This window comes from Eleutherodactylus coqui, chromosome 7, assembly GCF_035609145.1.
Source record: "Eleutherodactylus coqui strain aEleCoq1 chromosome 7, aEleCoq1.hap1, whole genome shotgun sequence".
Classification (NCBI taxonomy): Eukaryota; Metazoa; Chordata; class Amphibia; order Anura; family Eleutherodactylidae; genus Eleutherodactylus; species Eleutherodactylus coqui.
The window spans coordinates 194,546,523-194,560,628 of NC_089843.1; the positions used below are offsets into that span (position 1 = coordinate 194,546,523).

At 46.0% G+C, this 14,106-nt stretch overlaps 1 protein-coding gene across 1 annotated transcript in view; it reads left to right on the forward strand.

Annotated features, from left to right (window-relative positions):
* The first annotated feature begins 587 nt into the window (after window positions 1-587).
* TBXA2R (thromboxane A2 receptor) overlaps window positions 588-14,106 on the forward strand; it is a 151,428-nt gene continuing 137,909 nt past the window's right edge. Inside the window, exon 1 of the mRNA XM_066574199.1 lies at window positions 588-713. The gene's annotated coding sequence lies outside the window, so the exon portion shown is untranslated. The remainder of the gene's footprint in view (window positions 714-14,106) is intronic.

The following is a 14,106-nucleotide window of genomic DNA, read 5'->3' on the forward strand; positions in this document are numbered from 1 at the left end:
ACCGATGGTCCGTGGGAAACAACTAGCTACATGGACTATTCTTGCCTGTTTTCATGGACAAGTATAGGACCTGCAATGTGCAATGCTGTTCGCTGCGGGTTGAGCCCGTTTTTCTGCATTAGGCTGTATGCATCTGTCCTTAGGCAATATGAGGTGGATTTTTCATGAAAATGCAAAATCCTTTATGTATTTTGGGTGAATTTGCAACAAATTTTTCTGTGGATTCATAGCAAATTTAACTCTGCTTATTCAATTGGTAAAAATCCACATCATAAGTTTTCACCGCAAGGCAATTTTCGCAATATTCTCATATGGCTTTTTTTTCCATAGCGTGTGGATGAGATCCGTTAAAATGTCACCTACTTTGCTGGTACTGTAATCCGCAGACCCATTGTGGTATCCATCCTGTGTGGATGTGCCTTAACAGAACTGTATTCCAGACCTCCCATGTTTATGAGTCAGACCGCTCCACAGCCATACGGCAAATGTCACTGTTACGTTTCGTATGGCTATTTTTTGTATTATGTTATGACATTTTATTAAGCTGGTGGAATAAAGAGAGAAAAGGAATCTTCCTCCACCAGCACAAGCCTACATCTTCACTGACACAGGCAGGCCCCTTGCCAGATGTTCTCAAGAGTCGTCTTAAGCAACAGGCGGGCGACTCCCTCGGCTGCTGGGAAGCACTCTGCTGCTGCAGCTAAGGAGCTCAGGCAAGTAAAATGCATCCTTTGTTGCTTTTAGGATTTAAAACGTTTGTGTCTTTTTTCTAGAGTTTGTTTGGTTTTGATGAAAACTTAGTGTGGATTATGTTCTGTAATACTTCAGAGCTGTATGAATTTCAGCATTAGCCTCATATGCCATTTATTAGGGGTTTCCTGCTTTTAACTGTTTAACAACAGCAGTAATATGTGAATTTTCCTAGAATTCTAGTTGCTTTATAATAGAAACAGCTTATATACAGACTAGTGACAATAGTGGAAGAGAAAAGAATTATTTTTACTAGTAAACAATTAAAAATCTAGGAAAATGAGAAATATAAAGTTGTAAGATAGGTAGACAGTTATTAGTAGATCAGATGAGGGTGTTTTACATCCATGCTCTTATATGTATTCTAATCCTGAACCTTCATAGAATTGCTGAAATCCAGGCTGTTCTATTTACCTCAATGTGCTGTATAGAGAATGCAATGTTCATTCAAACATTCGTGCTGTAGTTCTAGATATAGTGCTATCTTTGAAATGAAACTTAGTTTTTTTTGTATTTGAAGTTATTAATCCTAAGTAACAAATACAGATAGTATAGATACATGCCAGTGTGTGATATACATTGTATAACATTAACTTACTCCACAACATCTGTAGTGAAGTAAGTGAGAATAAAGTCATTGAAGCCATAAGCTACATAGTTGACTTCATCTGCTATCCTGCACTTTACCATTCACAATGTGATTGTTCTCCATAAGAGAAACCAAGTAATCTTGTAGATATGATGCCTTTTAATGGCTAACAAAAATACATGACGTTATAGCGAGCTTTCCAACAGTCTTCCACAGGCTTAAATGGAATAGGTCTGAAGAGGCATATTTATAATATGTATACACATACGTATAAAAAGGCACAGACATGGTGTGCTTAATCTCCAGATTTCTCATATTTTCTACTGATGCAAGAAGCCACTCTGAGGTTCATTATGATCTTAACAGTATCAAAGCTTGTATATAGATGCCTCTTCTGATTTACTCCATTTAAGCCTGAAGAAGAACCCTGTGTAGGTTCGAAAGCTCGCTATAACATTAAGTTTTTCTTAATTAGAGCAATCATATTTTGCTGTACTGGCTGTATTGTGAAGAATTTGGGAATATAAATTTATAACCCCCTTTGGTACTATCAAAAACAGAATGAATCTCAGAGGGTTTTTTTTCCCATCAGCTTAGATTATAAGATATTAGAAACCCAGAGCAGAGGTAACATACTGACCTGGTTTTGACCCCCTAACATCAATTTAGAGACCATAAAACTTTCACATCCCTTGTCACTGGACTAATTATTTACTGTTATACTCATCCCTTTCTGGTATTTATCCAAGTGCTATTAATCACAACATGTCTGTGCCTTTTTATCCTGTTCTGGAATTTGTTTCAAGTGCAAATTAATCACACCATGTTTGTGCCTTCCCATGTGATCATGTGTATATGTTTTTATATGAATGCATCTTTAGATCTGTTCTATTAAGACTGAGAAAGAATCCTGAGTAGGTTGGAAAGCTCGCTATAACATCATGTTTTTTTGTAAGCCATTAAAATGTATCATATCTACAAGATTACTTGGTTTCTCTAAAGCCCCATTTACACGCAACGATTATCGCTCAAAATTTTTTCAAAGGATGGCATTTGAGCAACTATTGTTGCGTGTTAACGCTTCCATGTTTCACTCTTCGGCTGAACAATGATTTTTAGGTGAGCTTAAAATCCATTGTTCAGCCAGAGAGAGATAGCAGAGACCACAAGCTATGTTCTTCAGGGGAGCAGCTGATTACTTGTATTCAGCTGACAGCCCGCGGCAGCCCATGTGAAGACAATGCAGCTGAGTGCAAAGTCCAGACCACATGCTGGGATTTGCAAACCGCTGCTGGAGGCTCATTTACATGCAAATGCAGGCAATAAACTGCTAATGGACATTAGTGTCCATTACCAGTTTATGCAAAATGATTGCTAAAACTGTCAATCTTTCAATTGTTCGAAAGATTGTCTTTGCGTGTAAATGGGCCTTTATTGAGAACAATAGGATTACGAAAAAACAATGTGCTTACAATTTGCTCTACTGGCTAACACAGTGCTAAACTTTTTTCGCTCCACTGGCTAACATGGCGCCAAACTTTTTTTTTTTTAGCATTCACATACCAGGCAATTTTTCTTTTACTTTGATTGAAAATATTAGTCAAAGGGTCCGAGAGTCCAGGAAGAAAACAAGCTGCTCAACCAGCAAAAGAGTGTCAATGTAAAGTACCGTATATACCGGCGTATAAGGCGACGGGGCGTATAAGACAACCCCCCAACTTTCACCTTATACGCCGGTATTACAGTGGAGAAAAAAAAAATCTGTACTCACCTCCCCCGGCGTTCTGTCGCGCTCCGGCAGGATGTCGCTCGCTCCTCGTCCCAGGCGCAGCATTGCTTTCTGAATGCGGGGCTTGAAATCCCCGCTTCCAGAAAGCTAATACACACGCCGTCAGCCGGTACAGCTATTCAATGACAGCATTGAATGGCTGTGATTGGCTGAAGGCGCACGTGGCTTCAGCCAATCACACTATTCAATGACATCATTGAATGGGTGTGATTGGCTGAAGCCACGTGCGCCTTCAGCCAATCACAGCCATTCAATGCTGTCATTGAATAGCTGTACCGGCTGACGGCGTGTGTATTAGCTTTCTGGAAGCGGGGATTTCAAGCCCCGCATTCAGAAAGCAATGCTGCGCCGGGGACGAGGAGCGAGCGACATCCTGCCGGAGTGCGACAGAACGCCGGGGGAGGTGAGTAATGATTTTTTTTTTTTTACACTTTTTTTTTTTGTATTACCGGCGCATAAGACGACCCCCGACTGCAGAGCAGATTTTTCGGGGTTCAAAAGTCGTCTTATACGCCGGTATATACGGTAAATGGGAAATGGGAAATGGGAGATGGGATAGGAAAGACACAAAGCAGAAAGGGAAAAGAAGGGAGGGAAAGATAGAACAGCTAGATGGCTGTAAAAGGGCATCAACTCAGCATCAAGACTGGTATCTGCTCCTTTGTGCCAGGGAGAACAGGAGAACTACCAGAGCAACTACAAAACAACCTCCAGCAGGTCTGCATGTTCTGACCAAATTATCAGAAGCAGACAGGGTGGTATGAGGGCCTAATGTCCTGTACTGGGACCAGTGCTTACAGCCTAGCACTGTGCAGCTCAATTAGCCTTCAGCAGAGACCACCAAAATTAGCAGGTTGGCACAGTTCTCTTCACAGATTTGAGAGCAGGTTCATACTAAGCGCAAGTCCTTCATTGATCAGGATCTGATGAGTGATTTAAGTTTTCCCTTTTTTTTTTTTTCACAATATGTTTCACACTACAGGGGTATACTGTATATAGGGGGGCAGTGCACCAGGCATTGTGGCCGGTGTATAGGCTAGATCAACCTCCTGTTTTACTTATGCTGCTGCACCAGGACTGACAAGTGTTCCCAGACCCTGCACAGTGGTGCTAGTATGACAGGAAGGGGGCACGCTGCTGTTCTGTACAGATGGCGATGTTCTGCAGAGGGCCTGGGATGGTATGGCTGCTTGAGAAAATTCTGAGAACGCAGCCACTGTCAGTAATGGTAATTTCGTTGTTTTATTCCTCTTAACCCCTTAAAGACCCCACATTCACCTTTTAACGGCAGCTGTTAAGGGGCTTCATTCTGATGCAATTGCCTTTTAATGATGGCTGCATCAGAAGCCTGGTCTCCCAGGCTAGGGAAATGGGTGCTCATCTGTAGGATAAAAGACTGGCACTTTCTTAAACAGTGGGGACAAGAGAAACTGCCAATCCCCTTTACATGCCATGGTCAATGTGACTGCAGCATGTAAAGGGCTGGCAGAAGAAGGGTGCTCCCTGGGGTTCTGATGGGTTGACAATGGCATCCAAAGGCTTGAATATGGGATCCGAGTCTGACAGCTATGGTGGTCTATGAGGCTCAGCCTCTGGCTGAGCTTTATAGGCTTCATAATACACTATGATACTGAAGTATAACAGTGTATTATAAGAATGCTAAAAGATGGTGATATTCAAGTCTCCTAGTGGGACAAAAGTAAAAAGATTAAACATTTTTAAAAATAAATAAAAAGGTCAAAACCCCACCTATCCATCTTTAATATGTAAGAAAAATAAATTAAGTAAGCAACCACAAAAATTCTGTGTTTGAAATGACCCACAAAAAAAGTAAGTACATTATTTTATCTGCACAATGCACGCAATGAAGAAAAAATACCAAAAAAAGGCAGAAATGGCTATTTTAGCATATCTTGCTTTTAAAAAAACGGAATAGATTAGTGTTCAAAAAGTTGTATGGATCAAAGAAAGGCACCATTATAAAGTAAAACTCACCCCCCCCCCCCAAAAACCCTTACATTATGGAAAAATAAAATGTTATATCTCTTTGAATAGGGTGACACGAAAGCAAATCTTAAAAAAAAATGTTTTTAGTGTACAAGAATAGCAAAAACTGTATAAAGGCTTATTCACACGGGCGTTGGCGTTTTTACATCCACCCGCCGGTGACAGAAAAACGCATTAACGGGTGCACAAATCTAACGTTTGTGCGCCCATTCAGACAGTCCAAGCTCGGTGCAGATACGCCGAGTCCGCAATACCGTCGGGCGCGGGGAGACAGTTTAGCTCTGCTAAACTGTCTCCCCCTTCTCTCACCGACTCTTGGTGGGACGGGAGCCAGTATGCTAAACTCCCTCCCCCTCTCTTCCCCCTTGTCAGCAGCCAGCAATGGGAGGAGGCGGGATTATGCGGGAGTGTAGCAACTAGTTCCGCCCACATCCCGCCCCCTCCTATTGCAAACAGCCAACAATAGGTGGAAAGGAGGAGAAAAGAGGGAGGAAGTTTAGCAGTCACACTGCTAAACTCCCTCCCACCTCCCTTCTCCTGCAGCTGTCCTAAGCTCCCATAGTAGTCTATGCAGCCACCGCGGTATCCCGCTAGAAGGACAGTTCCAGGACAACCTTTCCTGGCCGGCGTAAAAGCATGTGCCAAAATGCACTAACTTGGCTGGCCAGGCACTTTCACGCGGCAGAAAATCGCTTGTCTGCTTTGATGCATTGGAATGTGTGAATGAAGCCTAAACGTGGTATAGCCAGAATCATGCTGACCCTGAGAATAGTGTTATCACATTATTTAATATGCATGCTGAACAACGTAAAAATTAAAATTAAAAAACACATGGCGGAATGTCTTTTTTTACCCATATTCCACTAAAAAATTAAATAGATAAAAGTTTATACAATACATAAAAATAATGCCATTAAAAAAATACAAGCCCTCACACGGCTATGTGAAAGTTATGGCACTTGGAATGTGACGATGAAAACAACAGAAGAATTAGTAGGACATTAAGGCACAAACAGGCTTGGTCAGGAAGGGGTTAAGACTGGCTAACTTTATATTCTATATATTTAGACCTTTTTATATAACATCTTTATGTGCATGAAAAGTGTTTTGCTTTTTATAGATGGCTCCACTGAGTCATTGTGCAACTTGTAACATTGTGAGCTATGACCAGACAAATTCCATTTCCTTTCTGTGGGAAACCACGTATTTTTTCATTGCCCATCGCCTATGTAGCACTGACACATACACACATTGTTATCACTCACTCAGTTCCTGCCCGCTATGGGGCTCACATTCTAATTTCTCTCTCACACAAATACTGGAGACGATTCAAAGCAGATGTTGCCCATGTTAGTTTAACCCCTTCACAACCGCAAGACGTATAAGCCATGACGTCGTGGGATTGCATAGAGTAAGTAGGTAGCGGCAGTTTTCAACCTCTGACAGACATCAGCAATGGCCACAATCAGACCATTGTTCCCACAATCTGATCCCGTTGTTCAACTGCCCATAGATGCAATGCGCCCCGTGGTTGTCGGTGGGTTGCCATTTAAAAAAAAACTGAAAATACTGAAAGTTAAGAAAGTCCTTTTTTCCAATCTTTTTCTGTAAATAACTTAATTATAAAAAAAAACACTGATATGTTTGTAAAATTCTGAACGTTTTTTATTTAAAACTATTGTCACTGCTTTTTCAAATTTGTATGACAAATAGAGATGAGCGAGTATATTCGCTCATCTCTAATGACAAACATTGCATATAATAAATAAAGCTGAAACTTAGCAAAGAGCTTGGATACAATCTTGTGTCTGCTGGTTAAGTAACAGGGAAAAGATCAGAAAAGCAGGATAGGTCATCAATAGTTTATCATCTGGTGTCTACCACTCAGAACCACAACCGATCAGCTGGGGTCTGGTGTTAGTATCACAACACATAGGGGTACGGAGTGGAAACTGTTAGCTCCAACCACTGTACAGTGGACAGCGCTGGTAATTGCAGGCTGGGGTGTCATTAAAACAAATGAAAGCTGCAACTGTAATTACCAGCACTGGCCACTACACAGGAGTTGAAACTAACTGCTTCCACTTATTACCGCTGTGTGTTGTGGCGCTAAACAATAGGCCCTGGTCACCTGATTGGCTGGAATCCTGAGCGGTGGACCCTAGCTGATCAACTATTGATGACCTATGCTAAGGAGAGTTCATCAATAGTATTTGCCCTTTAAGCATCATTCCTAAACACTTTTGCATAAGGAGGATGTGGAGAGATTGTTTGTTGCGAGATGCAAGGATAATCGGAGGTGTGACATTTGAGTTTTCCTTGGTTCATGTTTTTATGGCAAGATTCATCACTGTATACTCCAGGGGGTATTTTATATACCAATGTGATGAATGCCTTGTGCGAATGAAAAGCAATAATTTGGGTTAAGAATAGGAAGATCTTTCATGATATTAAATATTAGCATAACTCGCTGCCTATAAATAATGTAAGAAGGGGATTGAACGGTAGAGTATGTCTGCTGCAGTTCTGAAAGAGTAACGGTGCATTCACAAGGGCGTATGCGTATTTCGGTTCATGAATACGTAGGGTATTGATACACTGTTGCCTTGCACATTTCTGCCTATTGGTAGTCTTTTTACATGCATAAATATGAAGCGTAAAAAAATGTAAATATTAGAGATGAGCGAACGTACTCGTCCGAGCTTGATACTCGTTCGAGTATTAGCGTGTTCGAGATGCTCGTTACTCGTGACGAGTACCACGCGATGTTCGAGTTACTTTCACTTTCATCTCTGAGACGTTAGCGCGCTTTTCTGGCCAATAGAAAGACAGGGAAGGCATTACAACTTCCCCCTGCGACGTTCAAGCCCTATACCACCCCCCTGCAGTGAGTGGCTGGCGAGATCAGGTGTCACCTGAGTATAAAAATCGGCCCCTCCCGTGGCTCGCCACAGATGTGTTCTGACATAGAGGAGGGAAAGTGCTATCTTGGTGGAGCTGCTATAGGGAGAGTGTTAGGAGTATTTTAGGCTTCAAGAACCCCAACGGTCCTTCTTAGGGCCACATCTAACCGTGTGCAGTAGTGTGGAGACTGCTTTTTGCAGTGTTGCACTTTTTTTTTTTTTGTATATCGGCCGTGCAGAGCATTGCGCCCTGCAGTAATTATACATAGTCCAGGGCCAGTAGTGGTAAGGCAGGGACAGAAGACATATATTTATTGAATATAGGCAGTGGGCCTTTCCAAAAACATTTGGGAAAAAAAATCTATTTGGGCTGCCTGTGACTGTCCTCAGTGTACTGGGTCTGTGTTGGGTGTAGTTGTCCTCCTAATTCATACGCAGCCAGCTAAGTGTTACAGCAGGCTTGCGCAAAATTATTTCCTGGCTCTGTGTTGGCTGTTACATCACTGCTGTATTCCAGTCCACAGTGCAACAGTCTGCAGTTATTTTACATACTCCAGGGCCAGTAGTGGTGAGGCAGGGACAGAAGACATATATTTATTGAATATAGGCAGTGGGCCTTTCCAAAAACATTTGGGAAAAAAAATCTATTTGGGCTGCCTGTGACTGTCCTCAGTGTACTGGGTCTGTGCTGGGTGTAGTTGTCCTCCTAATTCATACGCAGCCAGCTAAGTGTTACAGCAGGCTTGCGCAAAATTATTTCCTGGCTCTGTGTTGGCTGTTACATCACCGCTGTATTCCAGTCCACAGTGCAACAGTCTGCAGTTATTTTACATACTCCAGGGCCAGTAGTGGTGAGGCAGGGACAGAAGACATATATTTATTGAATTTATTGAATATAGGCAGTGGGCCTTTCCAAAAACATTTGGGAAAAAAAATCTATTTGGGCTACCTGTGACTGTCCTCAGTGTACTGGGTCTGTGCTGGGTGTAGTTGTCCTCCTAATTCATACGCAGCCAGCTAAGTGTTACAGCAGGCTTGCGCAAAATTATTTCCTGGCTCTGCTGTGCGTTCGGTAAGCGAAGTCAGCCTCCAACCACAGGCCAATAAGCAGCACATTTAATTACAGCGTTCTGTTTCTGCACTACTGGTAATACACCATGCTGAGGGGTAGGGGTAGGCCTAGAGGACGTGGACGCGGGCGAGGACGCGGAGGCCCAAGTCAGGGTGTGGGCACAGGCCGAGCCAATGCGGTGGCCAGGGGTAGAGGCAGGGCCAGACCGAATAATCCACCAACTGTTTCCCAAAGCGCCCCCTCGCGCCATGCCACCCTGCAGAGGTCAAGGTGTTCTACAGTGTGGCAGTTTTTCACAGAGACGCCTGACGACCGACGAACAGTGGTGTGCAACCTTTGTCGCGCCAAGATCAGCTGGGGAGCCACCACCACCAGCATGCGCAGGCATATGATGGCCAAGCACCCCACAAGGTGGGACGAAGGCCGTTCACCGCCTCCGGTTTGCACCACTGCCTCTCCCCCTGTGCCCCAACCTGCCACTGAGATCCAACCCCCCTCTGAGGACACAGGCACTACCGTCTCCTGGCCTGCACCCACACCCTCACCTCCGCTGTCCTTGGCCCCATCCAGCAATGTCTCTCAGCGCAGCGTCCAGACGTCGCTAGCGCCACAGTTTGAGCGCAAGCGCAAGTATGACGCCACGCACCCGCATGCTCAAGCGTTAAACATGCACATTGCCAAATTGATCAGCCTGGAGATGCTGCCGTATAGGCTTGTGGAAACGGAGGCTTTCAAAAGCATGATGGCGGTGGCGGCCCCGCGCTACTCGGTTCCCAGTTGCCACTACTTTTCCCGATGTGCCGTCCCAGCCCTGCACGACCACGTCTCCCGCAACTTTGTACGCGCCCTCACCAACGCGGTTACTGCCAAGGTCCACTTAACAACGGACACGTGGACAAGCATAGGCGGGCAGGGCCACTATATCTCCCTGACGGCACATTGGGTGAATTTAGTGAAGGCTGGGACCGAGTCAGAGCCTGGGACCGCTCACGTCCTACCCACCCCCAGAATTGCGGGCCACAGCTCGGTGCTGGTATCTGCGGCGGTGTATGCTTCCTCCACTAAACCACCCTCCTCCTCCTCCAACGCAACCTCTGTCTCGCAATCAAGATGTGTCAGCAGCAGCAGCACATCGCCAGCAGTCGGTGTCACGCGGCGTGGCAGCACAGAGGTGGGCAAGCGTCAGCAGGCCGTGCTGAAACTACTCAGCTTAGGAGAGAAGAGGCACATGGCCCACGAACTGCTGCAGGGTCTGACAGAGCAGACCGACCGCTGGCTTGCGTCGCTGAGCCTCCAACCGGGCATGGTCGTGTGTGACAACGGCCGTAACCTGGTGGCGGCTCTCCAGCTCGGCAGCCTCACGCACGTGCCATGCCTGGCCCATGTCTTTAATTTGGTGGTTCAGCGCTTTCTGAAAAGCTACCCACACTTGTCATACCTGCTCGGAAAGGTGCGCCGGGTCAGCGCACATTTCCGCAAGTCCAAGACGGACGCTGCCACCCTGCGGACCCTGCAACATCGGTTTAATCTGCCAGTGCACCGACTGCTGTGTGACGTGCCCACATGGTAGAACTCTACGCTCCACATGTTGGCCAGGCCATATGAGCAGCGTAGAGCTATAGTGGAATACCAACTCCAACATGGGCGCCGTAGTGGGAGTCAGCCTCCTCAATTATTTACAGAAGAGTGGGCCTGGTTGGCAGACATCTGCCAGGTCCTTGGAAACTTTGAGGAGTCTACCCAGATGGTGAGCGGGGATGCTGCAATCATTAGTGTCACCATTCCTCTGCTATGCCTCTTGAGAAGTTCCCTGCAAAGCATAAAGGCAGACGCTTTGCGCTTGGAAACGGAGGCGGGGGAAGACAGTATGTCGCTGGATAGTCAGAGCACCCTCATGTCTATATCTCAGCGCGTTGAGGAGGAGGGGGAGGAGCATGCGGAGGAGGGGGAAGAGACAGCTTGGCCCATTGCTGAGGGTACCCATGCTGCTTGCCTGTCATCCTTTCAGCATGTATGGCCGGAGGAGGAGGAGGAGGATCCTGAAAGTGATCTTCCTAGTGAGGACAGCCATGTGTTGCATACAGGTACCCTGGCACACATGGCTGACTTCATGTTAGGATGCCTTTCTCGAGACCCTCGCGTTAAACGCATTCTGGCCACTACGGATTACTGGGTGTACACACTGCTCGACCCACGGTATAAGGAGAACCTTTCCACTCTCATACCCGAAGAGGAAAGGGGTTCGAGAGTGATGCTATACCACAGGACCCTGGCGGACAAACTGATGGTAACATTCTCATCCGACAGCGCTAGTGGCAGAAGGTGCAGTTCCGAGGGCCAGGAAGCAGGAGAGGCGCAGAGATCAGGCAGCATGTACAGCACAGGCAGGGGAACATTCTCCAAGGCCTTTGCCAGCTTTATGGCTCCCCAGCAAGACTGTGTCACCGCTCCCCAGTCAAGGCTGAGTTGGCGGGAGCACTGTAAAAGGATGGTGAGGGAGTACGTAGCCGATCGCACGACCGTCCTCCGTGACGCCTCTGCCCCCTACAACTACTGGGTGTCGAAGCTGGACATGTGGCCTGAACTCGCGCTGTATGCCCTGGAGGTGCTTGCTTGTCCTGCGGCTAGCGTCTTGTCAGAGAGGGTGTTTAGTGCGGCTGGGGGAATCATCACGGATAAGTGTACCCGCCTGTCAACCGACAGTGCCGACAGGCTTACACTCATCAAGATGAACAAAGCCTGGATTTCCCCAGACTTCTCTTCTTCACCAGCGGACAGCAGCGATACCTAAGCAATACGTAGGCTGCACCCGCGGATGGAAGCATCGTTCTCTATCACCATCAAAAACGGGGACATTTTTGCTTCATCAATCTGTGTATAATATTCCTCCTCCTCCTCCTGCTCCTCCTCCTGAAACCTCACATAATCACGCCAAACGGGCAATTTTTCTTAGGCCCACAAGGCTCAGTCATATAATTTTTCTAAACAATTTTTATACGTTTCAATGCTCATTAAAGCGTTGAAACTTGCACCTGAACCAATTTTTATTTTAACTGGGCTGCCTCCAGGCCTAGTTACCAATTAAGCCACATTAACCAAAGCGATTAATGGGTTTCACCTGCCCTCTTGGTTGGGCATGGGGATTTTTCTGAGGTACATTAGTACTGTTGGTACACCAATTTTTTGGGGCGCTCGCCTACAGTGTAATCAAATTAATTTTTTGCCCACCTGCATTACAGCTGACGTTACATCAGCTGTGTTGGGCACTGCAATGGGATATATTTATGTACCGCCAGTGGGTTCCAGGGAGCCACCCATGCCGTGGGTCCACACAGAGTTGTAACTATATGTGTCCACTTCTAAAGAGCCCCAGTCTGACTGGGGCATGCAGTGTGGGCCGAAGCCCACTTGCATTAAACATGACATTACCTCAGCTGTGATGGGCAATGCAATGGGATATATTTATGTACCGCCGGTGGCTTCCTGGCACTCACCCATGCTATCGGTCCACACGGAGTTGTAACTACATGTGTCCACTTCTAAAGAACCCCAGTCTGACTGGGGCATGCAGTGTGGGCCGAAGCCCACCTGCATTTAATCGGACGTTACCTCAGCTGTGATGGGCACTGCAATGGGATACATTAATGTACAGCCGGTGGGTTCCAGGGAGCCACCCATGCTGTGGGTGCACACGGAATTCCCATTTCGGAGTTGTACCTGCCTGTGACTATTTATAAAAAACCGCGGTCTGACTGGGGCATGCAGACACCTTGACAGAATGAATAGTGTGTGGCACATAGGTTTCCCATTGCTATGCCCACGTGTGCAGCTCCTGATGGCGGTGGCACAGGATTATATTTCTCATTGCTTCTGTACAGCATTGTGGGCTATCGCCCCGCCCCTTTTAAAGAGGGTCACTGCCTAGCCGTGCCAACCCTCTGCAGTATGTGCCTGCGGTTCCTCTGGCAGACGCACTTATAAATAGACATGAGGGTGGTGTGGCATGAGTGCAGCTGAAGGCTGCGCAGGGACAGTTTTGTGTGCGCTGTGGACTCTGCGTCGTGCAGGGGGGGCGGTTGGTCAGCATGTAACCCAGGAGAAGTGGCAGCGGAGTGTCATCCAGGCAGTGATTGTGCTTTGTTGTAGCTAGTGTGGTGCTTAGCAAAGGTATGCCATGCTAATGAGGGCTTTTCAGAAGTAAAAGTTGTTGGGAGGGGGGGGGGCCCACTCTTGCCGCTATTGTGGCTTAATAGTGGGACCTGTGAACTTGAGATGCAGCTCAACATGTAGCCCCTTGCCTGCCCTATCCGTTGCTGTGTCGTTCCCATCACTTTCTTGAATTGCCCCGATTTTCACAAATGGAAACCTTAGCGAGCATTGGTGATATACAAAAATGCTCGAGTCGCCCATTGACTTCAATGGGGTTCGTTACTCGAAACGAACCCTCGAGCATCGCGATAATTTCGTCCCGAGTAACGAGCACCCGAGCATTTTGGTGCTCGCTCATCTCTAGTAAATATCTCATTAATTTCATGTGTAAATAAGCAATAGTTTCTTGCATATTTCCTGCTTATTTACACACACCCATTGATTTCAATGGGCTATTATGGTGCGTAATATGCACCAAGATAAGACATGCTGTATGTTTTTTCATGTGACTAAAAGTTACGTGAAAAATACGCAGCTGCGAATGAACTCATTGAAATCAATGGGCTCCATTCACTGCGTTTTACGCGCGGAAAAAATGCACACCTAATACGCTGCGTATTTACACCCATGTGAAGTAGGAAATAGAAATAAGCCTTGCTTTCTGCTATTGATTGAAAATGAGGCATGAGAAAAGTAGAGTATTGTAGATTAAGGTGTAGAGTTCTTATTTTATGTCACTTGCATCAAGTTGTCATGAGCAGTGGGGCAGCACATATTACTTCTGTACAACTGGTGGATGAAGTGTAGAGAAGGTTCAGCAGGACAACACCAGGAGTAGACGACTCAA